We start from the raw sequence: 21,577 nt of genomic DNA, 5'->3' as shown, positions 1-21,577 counted from the left end.
CCTTGGTCATCCCAACGATTAAAGCTGGCCCTGTCTACTCTGATGGTCAAAGAACAAAGAAGGCTATATGGAACAGGGCAACTCTGACCCAACCCACACAATTACAGTAACAAGCAAAGTCTCCCAGCCACAGCAGCCTGAAGAAAGTGCTAGGCTGTGCTAAGCCCAAGCCAGCTAGGCCACATATATTTGAAGAATAAATGATCACAGTTTCAAGCCACTGAGGTTTGAGGTAGTTTGCTATGCATCAGTAGCAAGCCAATATAATCTTCTTTCCAAAATATTCCTTTAAACTTCCTAAAAAAGATTTCTTCATGGTAAGTCTGAAAAAAGTTCACTCAAGTACAAAAGTATGAAATGACTTCCAACCAAAGTTCAGGTTGAAACAGCATGAAGAAATGACACTTTTTTAAAGAAAACATAATGCATAGTAAGAATTTCTAATGAATGATCGTATAAAAATATGAATAAAATGTGATACTGACGAGCTTTCATGATAAAGAAGTCTGAACAAAACAAAATAGGAATAAAGAGAATGGAAGACTTGTAATATCCAATGTTAGGATTTTATTATTCCACAAAGAATTTGTGCATACAATAGCCACATAAAACTATAGTTTGCCTAAAAGAAGTGAATCCTCATAATAATAAGAGTTATCCTTTGAAAAATGTAATGAAGAGAAGCATATAATTTACCAGACTGTAAATAAGAGATGATCTAAAAGCCTATAATAATAGTGCCAGCAAATAGTCTTCAGCCAAGAGAGCTTACTAGAATCAATCTAACATTACTCTCAGGGCCCACTAGAAAAAAGAAGAAAAGATATAGAAGCAGTATCTAGACATAGAAACTTTTATTAAAGTTTGTCATAAAACAGTGATTGAAAAACGTTTTTGAATATCATACCAGGATCATTTATTTGAAGCCCAAATGGCTCATGAGTTACCAAGATGGTAATAAATCAAAAGGGTCGTGAAGGTAATTTGCTTAAATTCCCATTTGTTCTTGTTAAATATATATACACTGAAAGAAATTAGCCTTTTTATGTGCACATTGAACATATCTCTTAAAGAGAGACTTCAACTTGAAGGGACTTGGAAATTAATCCCCTCTCACTCATATGCCTATTTTCCTGAAAGAATCATCATGCATATATTTGAACATTGGCTTTTCCTTTAGTCTGACAAGAGAATATATCACTAACCTTAATTTGGAAATAGCCGATTCAGTTTTAGGTGGCATATTTCAACTCACGGAATTCAGAGGGCCAACAGCATGAACATCGGTTATCTGTGTTTCAAATGTTCCAAACTCGCTATGCATCATTCCCTCCTATCATAACTGACATTCTCCAGTATCCAGCAAAAAACTATATCGGAACAGGTCATTTTTACTGAGCATCCCACTGAACCACACACTACTGTAGGCACTTCACCAGAATTTTCTCCTTTAAGACTCATAACCACCCTATAAAACAGATTTTATCTCCATATTACAGATTAGAGAAATGAGTATTAGCTTTGCCAAAACAAGGCCAGAATAATATACTGGGCTGACAGATTCTCTTAGCCATTATATCACTATTCATAGTCCTTGAAAAGAAGAAAAGAAAAAAAAAGAAAGGAAAAGAAAGGAAAAGAAAAGAAAAGAAAAGAAAAGAAAAGAAAAGAAAAGAAAGAAAAGGAAAAGAAAAGGAAAGGAAAGAAAAGAAAGGAAAAGAAAAGAAAAAACAGATGTCACCAGATTTCATATTAGGAAGAGAACAGTCTGATTTGAAAAAAAAAAAAAAAATCTTGAAAATGTTCTTCATTTGGAAGCTGAATTAGTTATTTTAGTTTTTTCTCGGGAAAAGAATAAAATCTATCGTTAATGCCCTTTATACATGGAATATATGGCAACCTGGTGGTGAAGGGACAGAGCTGAGTCTGGACACTTACTTGGCAGAAAAGGAAATAGAAATTATTTCTAGTGATGTCTGACAGTCAATTTTAAGTCGTTTGAGCCTGTATTATGCAAACCCTCTATATTTTCAGCAAGTTGGCTATGTTCACCAGCTTTGTATGAGTAATATTTTACTTGCTTTATGCATGGTGGCTGGCTAGAAATCAAATGTCTGGGTTCTACCTCCAGGTGAATATGTTAAATGAATTCAGCAGAAAGAGGAGACTAAAATGTGGCAATGATTATGACAGTGTTAAATTCTTGGAAATGCACAGAAATCTTAAGAACTTTCTTAAGGTATTGGACTTTCATCAGGACTTGAAATGAGGGAGAAGGAGTGGAAAACATTTTTAATTGAATATTAACATTGGGCTAAACTCAGCTGACAAATATGTCATACATTCCCTTTTTACTGTAACATCCTCGACCCTTGATGAATGAGTCGATCAGCCATCTTCTCCTGGCTTCCAAGAGCACTCATTCTCCCCGAAGCAGGTGCCTCACCTAGACCCAGACATTTGACTGTACAGTGGTTCCTTCTCTCCAGCACTCTCCCTTAATTCATGTTCGCCTCTTCTGCCCTTCTTCTCTCCCCTTTCTCTTTATCCACCACTGAACCAACTCTAAATTATCCAGAGCTCTGCCATGGCCATGAGTCAAGATTCCCTGTGTAAATGCCGTCTGTTGTGTGGGTTCAGCTCCTACAAATAATTGGGCTGATTAGAAAAATACAGTATACAGGGAGTTGCACCTCTAAGAAGAAAAACCAACATAAGTTGAAGACCTCCATATTTCAGCTTAAACCAGTAGTGTGGAAGAGGCAGTCCTCCATAGTGACAGCTTCCCCTTCACACGAATTGGAATTTAGATCCTGACAACACATAGTGTAGGAAAAAAATTTATGTGCTGACTGAAGGTAAATCTAAATACAATTAACGACCACTGAATTCAGTGTTCCAAAATCAATTATTTTAAAATAGTGTTTTTGTCCATTCTTAACTTTTTATAATAAAGTACCTTTTCAAATAAAAATGAAACATGTTATATCTTTCCTTTCCCTCTTCTTTCGTCAGGGTTTGGATACCCATACACTGATCAACACTACTGTATTAATTAGAGTAAGAGTCAACTAAAATGCTTTTTAGTATTTCCAAATTTCATAGGTACATCCTCAAAAATAACATATACCCCATGCTTCCCCATTTACTCAGATTTATTTTACAATAGTACTCTAAAAAATAAAAATATATGATAGTAATATTAGGAAAAGGAGAAATATGGAAGAATAATTTAGAAGACCCCCATAGCATGTAGAACTTCTCTTTAAGATAAGTATTCTTCAGTAAGATAAAAATCACATGAAACAATTAATTATAAAATTTTAGACCTGGATATTACAACTCAACTTATGTTCATATGAAAACATAAATGCAAAATAAAAATAAGATATAAATTAAAAAACCCAAATGTTTATTTTAGGTTTAAAAATACATATTCCGGCTTTACATTTTTCATGTTGCATCATTAGTTGTTCATATTTATTTTATTATTATTTTTTTGTAAATGTTTATTTTTGAGAGAGAGAAGGAGAGCTCGTGAGCAGGGAAGAGACAGAGACAGAGAAAGACAGAGAATCCCAAGTGGGCACTGCATGGACAGCAGAGAGCCTGACGCGGAGCTTGAACCCACAAACCACAAGATCATAACCTGAGCCGAATTCTGACGCTCACCCAACTGAGCCACCCAGCCGCCTTGTAGGTGTTCATATTATAACAAATCTATTCAAGACAGGGACCCAGTTGTAGGATATAAAATATACAATTATAAAATAGGCTAATAAATTATAACTCTATAACTTTATATTGATTTTTTAAAAATACAGTTCATAGAGTTTCAGAGATCATCTCATGCCCCTAAAGCATCCAACAAAAGCCATCTTAGTTATGATGGTGACCTTCCCATTCATCTAGGACACCATGCTCCAATTCTATTTTGCCTTCTGTATTCAATGGCACAAAGCTTTGCCATTTCTTTCTAGAAAGGAACTTTAAGGTTCCAGGATTATTTTCTACCCAACAACAATTTTCCAGATGGCCTCCCTCATTTTATTCCTTTTCCTTTTTTATCAGCAAGTATTGATTTTCAGACGGCTCTTTCTTAAGTGCTTTTCTCGTGATACTACTTCCCTAATCATGAAACTAATGTGTTCTCCACTTTCTGCATAATCTAACACCCTAACATTCCATTTTTTTCTCTCATACTTTTTCATAGTCTACTTTCCATTCCAGTCTAAACTTAGTCTCTATGCCCCGATATACATACATATACACATATATATACATAGATCTTGAAATTATTTTCATATTAAGTGTTTTAAATTTTATTTCCAAACTGTATTAAAATTTGGAACCCAGCACAGAGTTAAAAGAAAGATACGTATAGTTGGAACATCTATGCTTATTTGCTGACTTGCAATTCCAAGGTCTTCCAGGATTTCTATACGTATTTACATTTTAGAACAATAGAAATGAATATTCATCATGCAAATAAACAGATCAGCCAAGTTTCTATATAGTCACTTGCTCCTCTACTCCACTGTTCATAACATTTGAGTTGGCTAGTCTATATGGTCAAGTGAGTCACCCCTAACTGTTAACCATGTGTACCTGGCTATCTATGATGCTGCTTTTTTTTAAATATGTTTTTAAAAGTTTCCCAGAAAGGAATATTTTCTCAATTCTTCCCACAGGGATGAAAATATTTACCTATGTAGGATTTTAAAATATTCACTAATTCTCCAAGATTTACAGATAATTTCCATTTTTACTTAAGAAAAACAGGATTCTTGTTATAAAAGATGTTGTGAGGAAACAGCACTGGACTGGTAGTTGAATATCCCTAAATTCTAACATAAGGCTCTGTCTTGTATCTCCTGGTGATTCTAGGTAGGAAGTTTGGCTGATATGAAACTAAATCAAGAATATGCAAAAAAAAAAAAAAAAAAAAAAGCAGAATGAGTGACTTCTGTTTTATAAAATAATCATTTAGTTATGTTTGTGACTTACCCTCAAGCAATCCCATAAAAAACTGCTCAGAATTATATAGTGGAATTAAATGTAATGTTCTGATTAAAATATTGTGATATTCATGTAAGTAATTAATATATCAGACTGATTCATGGTAATATACACAAAGCAGCATTATATAAAACTCATACCCATTTAATTTGACCATTTGATAAAAAGAGATGCACTTCTCTAAAATTATTGATCAGAGAATAATATATGTATAAAGATGGAAGTTCATAATCAAGAGATTTTTAAATGAAAAATTATTACAATAGTACATAGTATCTTCCTGTTTAATAAAGATACTAAAGAATGTATAAAAGCAATCATAGCATTGCTTATAATTTAAAAAGATCTGAAAAAAGCCTATAACGTCCAGCAACATTTCACTGGTTAAAAAACTTATGTTATATCCAAATGATGAAGTACTTTGCAGCCATAATAAAGGAGGCAACTCCATTTTTCCTTCTATCAAACAATCTTTGACAAATGAGATAAATTTCCACTACTGCTTAGGATGTGGAAAGCCACAAGAGAGCACTGTCACTGCCCGTAATAATAAGACATATAATCTATAAAATCAAACATTTTAATCCATCAGAGAGTTCTGCGATTATAAGGCAACCAGAACTGCATTCGAGGAAAGACAAGATACCCGTCAGTTTCCCCTTTGACAGCAGGCAAAGAAGAGGAGCTGGCGTAAAAGTGGGTAAAAAGAAGACAAGATAAATTTTAACAAACTTTCAAAGGTTAAGTGTAGATTAACATGATTGTTTCGCACCAATAAAAGTCCCAGCATCAAGATGATTCTATATCCTCTCACCAGCACTTTTTCCCAGGACACCACTGGCTGCACACAAAAAAGCCTGAGGGAGCAGAAGGAGTCCTGAGAGTTCCTGCCTGATATTTCATGAAAAGACTGACAAAATTTGATCATATACAAAAAACACCTGGGGAAGCACATGTGTGCCCCAGATTCGGCATGAGTACAAGGTGCTGGCTGACGACCACTAGGGGACAGCCATAATAGTTGCCCATGCTCCGTATCCTGTGCTCATACAAGGAAAGAGCTGTCTGCTCCTAGAAGAGGGGCTATGAAACATGCTTATGTGTCAGATCATATTCTTTCTGAAGAAGGACATGAGATGACTCCTACTGAAGAAAAGGCTGGGAATACCACCCGCTCTAGCCAGTCCCTGACCTGACACAAGGCTAAGGACGGCTGCCTCTGGGAGATGAGAAAGAAATCAGCCAGCCCACCTTAAATAATAGTAAGGAAAGCAAATCCCATTTGCCATCAATATAGGAGCAAATCATCTACTTGTACCCTGGTTCCTGCATGGATATGATGCAGAAGATTCTTACCAGGCCAGGCCATGCAAGACACTTTATTTTACCTTAGATAAAGTGCAAATATAAGGTAGATGTGGATTGCCATGCAAGGGTGAGACACAGAAAAAAGATTGCCCTGCACTGAAATACTATCAATCACTTAAACATATTATTAGAGAACTCAACCCCTAAATAGCAAGATATATATAGTTTTTCAGTGCAAAGAGAAGATTTACCAAGATATAACATATCCTAGACCATAAAATGTGTTCTAATAAATTTAAGAGAATGGAAATCATAAAAAATATTTTCTCTGAACATAAACAGATTAAACTAGAAATCAGTAACAGGAAGACATATAGAAAGATCCCCAAATATTCAAAGATGAATAATGCATGTCTAATTACACATGTGTAATTTACACATGATTAAAAAAGAAAAGAACATTTTGAACTAGGTTCAAATTAAAACACAACATATCAAAGTTGCTCTGGAAATGCTTTGCCAGTTTCTTACACAGTTAATAATATGCTTATCATATGATCCTATTCCCAAGTACTTAACCAAATGACAGGCTTATTATTATATAAATGTTTAAAAATATCCATGAGCTGAAAGAAATTTTGAATGACCATTAACCTACTCTCCACATCACTGTATATTCTATCATTTCTTTTAGTTTGTGTGTGTGTGTGTGTGTGTGTGTGTGTGTGTGTGTGTGTGACAGAGAAAGACAGCACGAGTGGGGGAGGGGAGAGAGGGAGACACAGAATCAGAAGCAGGCTCCAGGCCCTGAGCTGTCAGTACAGAGTCCAATGTAGGGTACAAACTCACAAACTGTGAAATCATGACCTGAGCCGAAGTTGGATGCTTAACTGGGCCACCCAGGCGCCCCTCTATCATTTTATATGTGTATATACATATGCATATATGTGTGTGTATATATATACACACACACATATATATAGTATACATTATAATAGTATATATATAATAGTGTGTGTGTGTATATATATATACATATATATATAATAGTAGTACACACACACATACACACACATATATATATACTATTTTTGCCTAAGAAAAATATTATGTCACATTGAACCTACTGTTTGCAGCCTCTTAATCACTTAAAAACATATCAATCTACAATATTTTTTAATAGCTGAGCACTCTGATACACAGATATAGATTAGAATATATAATATTATTTTACTTTTCAGTTGCTTGTGTTTTGTTCCTTTTCTTTTTGAACTATGTAAAACTGCTATAATTAACATCCTTAATATATTAGATTGTCTATTGCTATATAACACATTCTCTACCAACTTAGATTAAAACAACAAGCATTTACTAATCCTACAGTATCCATGTGTTAGAAGCCTGGGCATAGCTTAGTTGGGTCCTCAAGTCAGGGTTTCAAAAGACTCTGAACAAAGGTGTTGCCCTGATACATCCTTGCTGGTGTTCAGGGTTCTTTTCCCAGTATAAATGGTGACTAGCATAATTCAGTTCCTTGCTGTTGGAGGACTGAATGAAGTCTTTGCTTATTCACTGGCTGTCAGCATAATCTGCAATGATGCTCACGGGCCCTCTCACAACCTGCTGACCTACTTCCTCTGGGCCAGAAGGAGAATTCCCCCTATAATCAGCTAAGGTGCAATCACATATGATGTAGGTAATCACAGGAGTGACTATCTCATCACGTTGCCCCAAAATGTAACCTAATCACAGCAGTGACATTCTACCACCTTTTCTAAATATCACTGGCAGGAAAGCACACCACAGTTTCCACCTGTACTCAAGGGGAGAGGATTATTCAAGGGTGTGACTCATTAAAGGTTACCTTAAGGTATGTCTACTACCATTGGGTAAATTCACTGTATAACCATGATAATTTACCCAATCAAATCTTGAACCTTAGGATGAAATGTTACACACATTTTTAAGGCTTTCATTCATGTTGCCAATTTACCATTTAAGAAGGGTAGAATTGGGGTGCCTGGGTGGCTCAGTCAGTTAAGTGTCAGACTTCGGCTCAGGTCATGATCTCACAGCTCGTGAGTTCGAGCCCCACATCAGGCTCTGTGCTGACAGCTCAGAGCCTGGAGCCTGCTTCGGATTCTGTGTCTCCCCCTCTCTCTTCTCCTCCCCTGCTTATGCTCTGTCTCTTTCTCAAAAAATAAATTAACTTTAAAAAAAAAAGAAGGGTAGAATTAAGGGGCATCTGTGTGGCTCAGTCAGTTAAACATCTGACTCTTGGTTATCAGCTCAGGTCATGATCACAGCACGGAGCCTGCTTAGTATTCTCTCTCACTCTCTCTCTCTCTCTCTCTCTCTCTCTCTCTCCAAAAATAAATAAATAAAGTTTAAAAAAAAAGAGGTAGAATTAAGTTACAAATCTATTGAAGGGCAGAATTGTGTCCAACTTTATAAATTCATTGATTTTACTGTCACAGATCTAGAAATACACTCAGGGCTATCAAAAAATGATGCTAGAGGCAAAACAGACATAACACTCATAAAATTAAGAATTTAATTTGAGTTTATATACCTTAATTTATGATATGTGAAATCTTACACTACTACTTAAAGATAAGTAAATTTATAAAGAAAGTGAAAATAAACTATTAGGAATTCAAGTGTAAGAAATCTATGGTTCATTAATTTTATATTTCTACATAAACACTTGAAAGTTAAACCTCTTTAAAATTATCTGAAGGTTGCACTCTAATGTCTTAATTGCTTTTAATCAGAAAAAAGAAGCATCAAACCAAAGTGGCAATAAATTTTTATAAGTCACTTAAATAAAGTGAAAATAATTAAGAAACATGATGAACGTTAAGTTTTCATTCACAAATTGGCTATTTCCATTCCCAAGTTCACTTAATGTATGTGTTATGTTTCAAGGGTGTGCTTGAAATATAAGCATGCTAAATGAGGTAAGCCCCCAAAAGGCCTTTGCAAAGAAGCATCCTGATCCTTAAAACAAACATTGCTCTCCCATTACCATCCACAGGGGGCTGATGCAAACTGCAGAAGTCCTGAGTTTAATGCTAACCCCTGGCTCTCTCAGCCTGCAGGCGGATCAGTGATTGGCTTTGTGGGGCCCTTAGCAACTCTTTCACTATGTTGCTGATACAGCTTGTCTCAATGAAGAATATCTCTTATAGTCCTTTGTGTTTGGCTTATTTTATTTTACATTATACATTTTTAAAAATCAATGTGTGTGGCTATTCTTAATTCCCTCCAATATGACTGTAATCAGATCAGGAATATTTATAGCCAACTATAGAAATATGGATCTAGAAAAATATATTTTGTTCTTGAAAATAAGAATATCAAAATGGGGCTGAGATCCATTCAGTCTTCATTAATGCAATTCTAAAATCCTCGTTATTTAGCATTAAAAAGCAATAACAAGGGCACCTGGGTGGTTCAGTAGGTGGAGCTTCTGACTTCAACTCAGGTCATGATCTCACGGTTTGCGAGTTCAAGCCCTACATTGGGCTCTCTGTTGTCAGCACAGAGCCTGGTTCAGATCCTCTGCCCCACTCTTTCTCTGCGCCTCCCCTGATATCTCTCTCTATCTCTATCTCTCTCTCTCTCTCTCTCTCTCTCTCTCAAAAATAAATAAAACATTAAAAAGAACATACTTCTGTGGCAATCCATGTCAACATCTCCCAAACCAGAGTGCTGAAATGGCTTGTGACCCTGCTAAGTGACAGCCCTGTCCAGTAATTTGGATATCTAGAAGATGTCTCAAAAGTTTCTGGAGAAAACAATGAACTCACCTCGTTGAACTTATAGCTTTTTAAAAAAATGAACATTCATGGATGTTTCTATGCAAATCAGTTCACAACCATCTAGAAGAGGACCAAATCTCCAAATGCAAAAATGTCTTTAGATTTTTACACAGAAATAACAAAGTCTGCATTTAATTAATACAATGGCAGAATACATAATCCACTATTAGGACCTTGCATATAATTTTCACATAATAATGTCAATAATTATGGAAGACAGTAGTTTTTCCTGTTTGTTTTTACTTGTATTTTTCTCTGTTCTTGTATCATTGGATCCTCTTTTAGATGTTGTATGGGTCCATGTTCTGCATCTCATAGACTGAGCTCATCTCGGCCCAGTTCAGTCTCCAAGAACCATACTTTAAATCTGACAACGAAGATCACAGCCCACTCAAGTATAGACTTTAGAGGGTCAATACTTAGGTTACAAAACTGAACTCAATCAGGTAATGACTGTTATGTAGTAAGTTGGATCAAAAGTAATAGATTTCAATCCTGTTTTGTTGTTGTTGTTGATGTTTATTTACTTTTGAAGGAGAGAGAGACAGAGCATGAGCAGGGGAGGAGCAGAGAGAGAGGGAGACACAGAATTTGAAGCAGGCTCCAGGCTCTGAGCTGTCAGCACAGAGCCTGACGTGGAGCTCAACTCACAAACAGTGAGAACATGACCTGAGCCAGTTGGGACCCATAACGGACTGAGCCACCCAGGCGCCCGGGATTTCAATCCACTTTAATCAGGCCTATAAAATATATATCCCTAAAGCTTGCCTTAACTTAAGAAGGCCCCAAAAGATATTAGGTGATACCTAAAAACCTCCTTCACATTTTACCGAAAAGATCTCATACTTCATATTGAGTTGCCCGCAAGTAGATTTTTGAATACATGAAATAATCATTATTTGTACAGAATCTTCAGAAAAACATCATAAAAGATGAAAATGCATTCAAGTTAAATGAGGGCGGCATGGGATCTGTTGTTGCCTGAAATTTTAAATACATGAAATCACGGAGATCATTTTTAAATTGACAAAATATCCAAGAAGAATATGAGTTATGATTCTCAAAATGTTAAATAATTTTGTGCGCCGCTGAGGTGCCTCTTCTGGACACAGTCACTGATCACCCAGCTGTGAGGTGTCAGCTAAAGATGGCCACAGTTGGGGGTGCCTGGGTGGCTCAGTTGTCTAGTGTCCCACTTGGGCTCAGGTCATGATCTCATAGTTCATTAGTTCCAGCCCCACAGGCCTTCCATCGGGCTCTGTGCCGACAGCTCAGAGCCTGGAGCCTGCTTAGGATTCTGTGTTTGTCTTTCTTTCCACCCCTCCCCCCTTCAAGTGCTCTCTCTCGCTCTCTCGCTCTCTCTTAAAGATAAATAAACATTAAAAAACAAATTAAAGATGGCTACAGGGGAATCCCTCTGCAGACACTGCTTCCATCAAAGGCAGCTGCCTAACCAGTGGTTACATCCCATACCTGGAGCCAGTCCATATCCAAAAAACTAATCAATGCACAGGAGCAAAGGCTTGGCTCCCTGCCTCACAGGGTATAATCCTTAAGGGCCATTTTAGCTGCACAGTTCCTCAAACTATTGACTAATCCTGCCGTTGCAAGTTCATTCCAGGTCAACTTCCCCTCTGCCCTCCTTCCTTTCTCCCTGACAGGTGATGTTACAAAGAACACTCCCCAGTAAACTTCCTGCACTCAAATCTGAGTCTGCCTCCTGGGAACCCAACCAATTATAGTATGTATGAAATTTTAAAATATAATAACTTTAAGTGTCAACACACACAATCATGGTTATCACAGGATGATGAAATCATAGGCAATATTTTTTCTTCTCTGTGCTTTTCTGTACTGACTATATATTTTATTTTAAACCCTGTGTATTTTTATAGCTTTGCTTTAAAGAGAAATAATCTTGGGGTGCCTGGGTGGCTCAATCAGTTAAGCGTCCGACTTCAGCTAAGGTTGTGATCTTGAGGTTTGTGAGTCTGAGCCCTGCTTCAGGCTCTGTGTTGACATTTCAAAGCCTGGAGCCTGTTTCAGATTCTGTGTCTCCTCCTCTCCCTGCCCTTCCCATGCTCATACTCTGTCTCTCTCTGTCTCTCAATAATAAATAAACATTAAAAAAAATTTTAAAGAAAAATAATCTCTCTATAGAGAAATTTTACATAGAAGGGAAACAATGACTGCATAATTACTAAAAATGCAAAATAAAAAAGCCCATGCAAAATAAAAAAATATACAATGTATGGAAGGTCTGTGTTTAATAGTAAATGTTTGTCTTGGAAAAGAGAAGGCATAATAAATGCCTTCGGATATTTGTGTAGTTATTATAAAGCCAAGAAAGTATTTCTTCAGAAGGCAAATCAGTACCAATGCATGGAATTTGTTCATTTGTACATTGGTTGCACACAATGAAGCTTTTCCAATAATCATTGCCTGTCTGAAAATTCAGGAGGCAAAGGAGGAGGTACATAGGGGATTCATCTACTTGATGGATTGAAATCCTGCTTAAAATGGATGACCAGCTTAGAAATTTCTATGTATTCAAAGGAATACAATGTTATCTCGTCCTTGCTTAAACACATAGGAACACCACAAAGAATGAATCTAGTCAATTCCACCGACACAGGTACAATGCAACTATGAAATATGCTCTTTATGTTGTTTAAGGATGCCATAGTCACTCATTAACAACCAAATCCATAGGCTGAAATTACAAAATGCAAAATACAGCAGGGGATGCTATACTGAAAAGGCAATTGACTCCATCCGTCACCAGATACACCGCAGAGTATTCTCCACAAATATCTTTTTCATAGATTTTTATACTTAAGCATTTTTACTGTAATAACACACATATAATATTACAACAGATAACAGCTATGAATAGTAAAGTCATCAGATAATGAGCACAAACTGAGGAGCAGAAAAGGTCAAATGATGCAAGCTGCCTCCTACAGTTGCTGATTTCACCACCACCCAGTATCTTGCAACAGTAACTTTGAATTTCTAACCTTGGAAGTAGAAAAAACAACCTGGAAATTTTGTTGAGTTATAAGTCACTTCATATGAAATATAACAGATAAAAAATTATTTATGTTATTAAGAGCAAAAGTGCCCAGAACTTTTCATTGACAAGAAATAAAATAGATCCTATTTCTATAGTACCCTGTATAGTACTTTGTCCAAAACACAGCCCTTCTGCAAAAGCCACCCTACCGTGGCCCTGCACTGAGACACACCAGCTATAATTAAACAACTTAATTTTAACTTTGTTGCAGAGTTTATTAAAGCTTCTTATCAAACTTTGAGACAATTGAGCTGAATAAAACTTCCTCCTTGGGATACTGGCAATTTCTCCTTGGTAGCACTATGGAGAGAAAGGAAAGAGAAGAAAAGGAAAATGAAAGGTATAAAAAGAGGACCAAGAAAGAGAAAATAAAAATGCATTCTTTTAAGAATTAAGTAAGAACATAAGAGATTTGAAAATCAAAACTATATTGTATGTATTGTTTGCTCTTTTTAAATTTTTTTTTAGTGTTTATTTATTTTTGAGAGAGAGAGAGTGCAAGAGGGGCAGGGGAAGAGAGAATGGGACCCAAGGATCCACAGCAGGCTCCATGCTGATAACAGGGAGCCCAATGTGGGGCTCGAACTCGTGAATTGTGAAATCATGACCTGAGCTGAAGTGGGATGTTCCCACTGAGTCACCAAAGTGCCCTGTATTGTCTTTTTTTCTAATACTAGTAATGGGCATAAGTATTCCTTGTTACAGCATTTTACTGGATTAAAACATATTCCCAGGGGTGCCTGGGTGTCTCGGTCAGTTAAGTGTCTGACTTTAACTCAGTTCACGGTTTATGAGTTCGAGCCCCATTTCGGGCTCTGTGCAGACACCTCAGAACCTGGAGCCTGCTTCAGATTCTGTGTCTCCCTGTTTCTCTGCCCCTCCCCTACTTGTGCTTTCTCTCTCTCTCTCTCTCTCTCTCTCTCTCTCTCTCTCTCTTTCAAAATAAATAAACATTAAAAATAATTTTAAAAAAGATATTTCATACAATGATGATACTCTTTCTTGGTCATCTAAATGAACAATGTATAGTAAACAAACTGTATCCAAAAAATCTACAAAATATATGGGAGTTGAAAAGAAAAAATATATGAAAACTGATCACAAAACCTCTCATATCTTCCTTAATGTAACTGATGTACTTCTTAAATTGAAATCCAAAACCATTACTGAAAATAAACAGCCCAAACGAATGACTGCCTGGTTTTGCAAGAGGAACACTATCTAATTAGTAGACATAATTGTATAAATGTATGTAGTGAGTGGAATATAAAAATGTATTCTTGCATAATAATCACATTTATACACATTTTCTGAATTATAACAGAAGGATTCAGTTATTTTTTTCTCCAACAATGACTACCAACACAGGGTTATTTCACCCATTTTGGAAATTAAAACCACACATTTCACCTGGTTGTTATGTGTCATATTCAAAGTCAGCAATATAGTAGAATGATATTTAAACTAGAATATCTTTTAACGATCCCTGACTAAAGAAGTTGAAAGTTGTACCTGCAGATATTTCCAGAATAAATGCAGTTAATGATATGATTAGAAGTATTACTTCTATAGAGCAATTTCTCAGTTCCCTATACCATTATCATAAACTCATGAGAGTATAATTTTCTTCACCTTTGTTCAACTTTATGAACTTTAATGCATAGACTAGAATTTACTGATCTTTTGGTCAACTCAATGTATTCTGTCTTCCAAAAATAAATGCAAAGTTTTAAATCACAGGGAAGTAAATGTTATGTTGTAATTTCATAACCATTATCAGAACCCATGTGTTGTCCTAATCCAAATGCTCAATACATTATTGCATTAAGTCTCAAACTTTCCTCTTAGATGCCATACCTTGCCTGTGCACTTGAAGCAAGTAATTTTCATCAAATCATGTTCCAATTACACAGTTATATAACAACAACTGCAATCCTTTATTTATTCTAACCAAATAACATTCTGACAGAAGTGATGTTATAGTTTGGGTATACTTTTAGCTGATAGATATAGATATGGATGTAGATGGATATAAGATATAGATATGGATATGTGAGAACAAAAGAAGACCGCATTCATGACATTTTACACAGGGCACACAAAATGTAGTCAGGTTTGTGAAAATGACCATTTAATTAGTTAGCAGCTAACATAGAAGCACACTTAATAGCTCACTGTGGTTTTGATTTGCATTTCCCTGATTTTTGTGATGTTGAACATCTTTTCATGTGCAATGGGATATCACCTTACACTAGTTAGAATGGCTAAAATTAAAAAGACAATAAATAATGAGTGCTGGCAAGGAAGTGGAGAAGAAGGAACTCTTGTTCCCTATTGCTGGGAATGTAAGTTGGTGCACGGAGTTTCCTCAAAAAATAAAAAATAGAGCTACCATATAATCCAACAATTCTACTACTGGTTATTTACCCAAAGAAAACAAAACACAAATTTGAAAAAAATACGTATGTACCCTATGTTTATCGCAGCATTATTTACAATAGCCAACATAAGGAAACAACCTAAATGTCCACCAGCAAACGAATGGACAAGGATAAGGAAATATTATGCAGCCATAAAAAAGGACAAGATTGTACCATTTGAGACAACATGGATGGAGCTAGAGTGTATTATGCTAAGTGAAATGAGACAGAGAAACACAAATACCATATGATTCCACTTATGAGTGGAACAAATGAATAAAACAAGCAAAAACAGCATCAGACCCATAAATACAGACAACAAATTGATTGTTGGCAGAAAGAAGGTGGGTGGGCCGTTGGGCAAAATGGGTGAAGGAGAGAGGGAGATCTAGGCTTCTAGTTATGGAATGAGAAACTCACAGGGATGAAAAGACAGGATAAGGAAATAGCCAATGATATTGTTATAGCAATGTTATGGGACAGAGAGGCAGATGGTAGATACACGTGGTGAACATAGTGGTATGTAGAAAATGGTGAAATCACTATTTGTACACCAGAACCGAATGTAACATTGTGCATTAATGATACTAAAATAAAATAAAATAAAATAAAATAAAATAAAATAAAAATGAAATGAAATAAAATAAAATAAAAATGAAATAAAATAAAATAAAATAAAATAAAATAGAAATGAAATGAAATAAAATAAAATAAAATAAAAATGAAATAAAATAAAATAAAATAAAAATGAAATAAAATAAAATAAAATAAAATAAAAATGAAATAAAATAAAATAAAATAAAATAAAATAAAATAAAATAAAAATAAAAATGAAATAAAATAAAATAAAATAAAAGTAAAATAAAATCTTCTCAATGAGCTCTTTGAAATACGTAGTGATAAGAGTAAGTCCCTGGAGGAGGGAGGGAGTCCACATTTTGTGGACAGTTAGAAATGTTATCTGACTTTTATTTGACCTAAATGAAGTCCCATGATGGTGTTCACTAAAAATAGATTTTTAAGAATCAAATACAATTTTGGAAGGTTTTAGTTCACTTGTTTTTAACAAAGAAATTTTGTTGTTGATGGTGGTTGTAGTAGTCATGCTTTGTATTTTAAATAAACATGACATTTTTAGGGGCGCTTGGGTGGCTCAGTCGGTTAAGCATCTGGCTTCGGCTCAGGTCACAGTCTCACAGTTTGTGAGTTCGAGCCCTGCGTCGGGCTCTGTGCTGACAGCTCAGAGCCTGGAGCCTGCTTTGGATTCTGTGTCTACCTCTCTGCCCCTCCCCCACTCACGCTCTGTCTCTCTCTCTCTCTCTCTCTCTCTCAAAAATAAAATAAACATTTAAAAAATTTTTAAATAAACATGACATTTTTTATCACACACACACAAAAAGCACACCCGATATACCTGAGGTTTTTTTCCAACCAATGCATCAGGACATTTGGAGATACCACAGGAATCCTAGCATCTATGCTACAGACCTGTTCAAATAGTCTAAATGTCATTATTTGCCATGGAATGTATTTCTTAAACTTCTCTTAAAAAGCACACTGTCCAAAAACAGGTGTAACAATAATTCTCAGCCTTGGCCTCCTGTTAGAATAACTGGGGGAGTTTTTAAAAATTGCCAACTCCTTCCCAGGTTGTTTACTAGAACAATTAATCAGAATCTCTGGGGATGCGACACCGTCCACAGTAGTTTGTAAGCTCTCTAGGTGATTTCATTGTGTAGCTAAGGTGCAGAAATACTGCGCACAAAAAGATTAATAGTTGAAATGAATAGAACTGGGGTAAAACTTAGTGAAACATTATTGTTACTCTTAAAAATTTAGAGTGTGAGATTCTAAGAAATGAAAAACCATTTTACATGTATGATTTTGTTTCTTTCAATAGAAGTCAAGCCTCCAAAGCAAAAAATAAAAGCATACTGTCAATATCAACTATGAAGAGTAGGGATCTGCATGTTTCCCTCCCAACTATGAAATAATGTCTTTTCATACTTTGGATGTAAGAACCATTCCTGAAAGAGTACAACTATTTAGTGAACAAAACTGGGGAGACTACCTTTTTTGATTTCCATTCATCCTCAGTTCAAAACCGAAGATAAACAATATTAAGATATAGATTAAGAGATATATGAGGCCATATAGCCTATATTGGAAGATTTTGTAAGATTATGATTTTTTCTCTCCCTTAAACATTCCTTTTGAGATATTTAAGTTTCTTGTCTCTGTTCTTTTCCTCTATAAAAACTGTAAAATAATAATTTTGTTATAGCAAAATTACTCTCAATGTATATATAAGTAAAAGTAAAAAAATATGGACAAGAAGGACTTTCTCTTATTATTTAAAAGTTTTATAGTTTTAGGGGTGCCTGGGTGGCTCAATCAGTTAAGCGTCTGACTTCGGCTCCAGTCATGATCTCATGATTCATGAATTCAAGCCCCCCATCGGGCTTGCTGCTGTCAGCACAGAGCCTGCTTTGTTCGGAACTTCTGTTCCCCCCCGCCCCGCCCCTCCCCAGCTCATTCTCTCTCTCAAAATAAATAAATAAATAGCTAATAAATATAGCGTTATAGTTTTATATTTTACATTTGGATCTGTGATCCATTTTGGGCTAATTTTTATTTATTTTTAAATATTTATTTTAATTTTTTGAGAGAGTGCAAGTTGAGGAGGGGCAGAGAGTAAGAGGATCCAAAGCAGGCTCTTCCGTTGTCAGCACAGAGCCCCATGCAGGGCTTGAACTCACGAACCATAAGATCATGAGCTGAGTGGAAGTTGGACCCTTAACGGACTGAGGCACCCAGGAGCCCTGAGGTAATTTTTATATAAAGTATGATGGGAAAGCTGAGTTCATATTTTTAAATATGGATGTTCAATTGTCCTAGCACTATTTTAAATTGATTTGCATTATTTCAAAAATCAGTACAATCTAATTTTAATAAAGATAATTTTTAATTTTAGAGAATTTGAAAAGGCCAGGAAAGTGAAGAAGAAATTATTCATAATATCATTGCCCAAAGAATAACCACCAATCATATTATTATGTTTTTCCTAATTGTTTTTTTAAATGCCTTTGTAAGTTAAATAGTAGGTATTTTTACACATAAATACAAATTATATGTATTTATAAGATTATGTGTTTATTATAGAAAATGTAGAAATTATGGGAAAAGGCACAAAGAAGGAAGTAAAAGTATATATCCTTGAATATAAAAGAGAAAAGATACATATAATTATTCTTAATGTGAATAAATTATACAATACTTGATAAGATTAGATAGTTATTTTACAAGAAAGAAATACTTTCAGGTATTACCGATTATTCACATTTTTTTTTTACTATTTTATTTGAAAACTATATTCTGTTAGTTATCACTAAGATTTAGGAATATCACAATGACAATAACATAAAGTCACAAAGAATTTGTATTTATTAGAAATCTAATATTAAAGAAGCAGAAACTTCCATTTTTTAATTAACTGCCAGATGAGCTTTCTAGAAAAATGTTTAAAAAAATTTTTTTTTAATGTTTATATATTTTTGACACTGAGAGAGACACAGCATGAATGGGGGAGGGTCAGAGCGAGAAGAAGACACAGAATCTGAAACAGGCTCCAGGCTCCGAGCTGTCAGCAACAGAACCCAATGCGGGGCTCAAACTTACGGACCGGGAGATCATGACCTGAGCCGAAGTCGGATGCTCAACCGACTGAGCCACCCAGGCGTCCCAAGAAATGTTTTTAAACTGAATAAGTAAACATCTTATGTACATTTAATTTTTTTTTTAATTGTGAAAGCTAATTGTGGTAAATACTCTTGGATGCCATCCAAACCAATTCTTCCAAATATCTTCTTTTCTGGTAAAGCACATTTCACAATAAAGATGCTGAAAGTAACAATATAACAGACCCTGCAACCAAGGCAAAAATTTGTGGCCCAATATTGGTCACTGAAACCTGAAAGAAATCCGCTTGGGAGATTATAGAAAAGGTTTTCCTATATGAGAACGGAAGGAAAGATGGAAGGGAACCAAAAGAGGAAATAAGGTGAAACTGCTCTTCCCACATTTGGACATGTCTTTCTAAGACAGTGATGCCTGGAGCTGCAACAGCCATCTTGTGACTATGAAGACAAAACCGTGCATAAGTATGAATGACACTCTTGCTGAGGATGTGGAATGAAAACATAGAAAAATTGTGTCGTTTTTTATAAAATTTCTGATACTTGAAACAACCAGTTCTATCACAGCTCTAGTTGTGTGAGGTAAGAAATTACAATTACAATTACAATTACAGTTGAAGCTACTTAGAATGTAATCATCTGATACTTGCTATTGAAAGTATTGTTAAAAGATACAATAATATTTAAGGTAAGCAATGTTTTAATGGAAACCTTCTCAAATAAATATATTCTAATATTTCTGTAACATAAACTGCTAGTTTCTACCTAATATTCATTCTCCCCTTGTGGTAGCAACAGAAAGTCTAAGTTTAGATGTACACACAGTTTAAAGATTGTATTTCCATCTCGTGAACTCAAGTCACTAAGTATTGGCCAAAGAGATACCGGTGAAATCGTTGTGTACAACTTCCTAGGCTGATCGCTAAAAAGTAACTCTGCTCTCCTTTTCTCCCTTCCTTCCCCTTCCCAGTGACTGGAATGAAGATGTCCTGACACAGCTGGAGGTGCCAACAGGAACTACTAGGTGTTGGGAGAGAAGGGGAGAACAAAGAATCATTTGTTCTTCAGCGTGTGCTGGCACCATGTCTGTCTTTGGTTGATGACGCGAGAGAAATAATCTCCTGTTTAAAATCACTCTTCTTTTGGGTCTTTTTCTTTTCTTTTTCTTTCTTTCTTTTTTTTTTTTTTTTTCCTGTTGCTTACCCTGGATCCTAATGAAAATAATTCCTAAACACAAAAAAAAAGTGGCATTTATTTTCTCAGCTTTAGTTAGTTTAAATATTTTTAAAAAAGGTTTTATTTATCAACTCATTTAAGCTTTCTACCTGTCGGAAGTTTACATTATGTACCTACAATTCCAGAAAGTATTTTAAAATATGTATATTTACGCATGTTCCAGACACAGGTTGAATATGCAAATCGCTCAGAAAAAAAAAAAAAATTAGTTCTGCAAGCAAACCTTAATAAATTATTCTACTAAGTAACAGTTGATTTAAAATATGCAAACATTATAGAAAAAGCTAAAATGATTGGGTTTTTCAAAAAGTTCATCAGGGGGAATGATGTTCCCCTTGTTATTACCTCAACAAAAGTAGATGTCTGCTTGGGTAACTTAAATGTCTTGAGGAAAAACAAATACTTCAAGACACATGTGAGATTTTATTTTATTCAAACAGAATATTGCACAAATTGGACACCATCAAACTCAATTTTAAGACCTAAACATTTCTGTTAACAGCTTTCTTTTCTTTTTTAAGGTATAATATATTTTGTTCTGTTTCTGTGTCTGACTTCTTGGCCTGTTTTTAGTCTAATGAGCAAGTCGCATGGCTGAAAATTATCAACATGAAATAACCAAGGGGCCAGCTGTCAGTTCAAAGATACTCCATGGATTTTGTATTCAAGTTATTTTTAATTGTCTGAAATGAAATTATGTGAAAATACATAGCCAATAAAGCTTGAGTGGTTTGATTTATGCAATATATTAATATACTATTGTTTTGCTTTCTACTAAAGAAAACTACAAATTAATATAAGAAAATAACATTAGAACAATAATTATCTTTCAATTATGACACTATAAGGCACGTATTTGGTCTAAAATCACTACAGTTACACATAATTTTTTATGTGAACCTTTAAATACTTTCATCAGTGATGAGCATAATATAAAATCAATAATGAACAAAATTACTCAGTTATCACCCACAAACCCACGATAGCCCTATTGAAAAT

General features: G+C 35.1%; 1 protein-coding gene across 3 annotated transcripts in view; it reads right to left on the bottom strand.

Moving 5' to 3' along the window:
• SPOCK3 (SPARC (osteonectin), cwcv and kazal like domains proteoglycan 3) overlaps positions 1-21,577 on the bottom strand; it is a 478,289-nt gene that overhangs the window by 427,345 nt on the left and 29,367 nt on the right. The window lies entirely within an intron of this gene.

Source organism: Panthera pardus, unplaced genomic scaffold, assembly GCF_024362965.1.
Source record: "Panthera pardus isolate Hobbes unplaced genomic scaffold, ASM2436296v1 HiC_scaffold_13, whole genome shotgun sequence".
In the NCBI taxonomy this organism is placed as follows: domain Eukaryota; kingdom Metazoa; phylum Chordata; class Mammalia; order Carnivora; family Felidae; genus Panthera; species Panthera pardus.
Note: the sequence above shows the minus strand (reverse complement) of the source record. Positions and strands in the feature narration are given on the sequence as shown.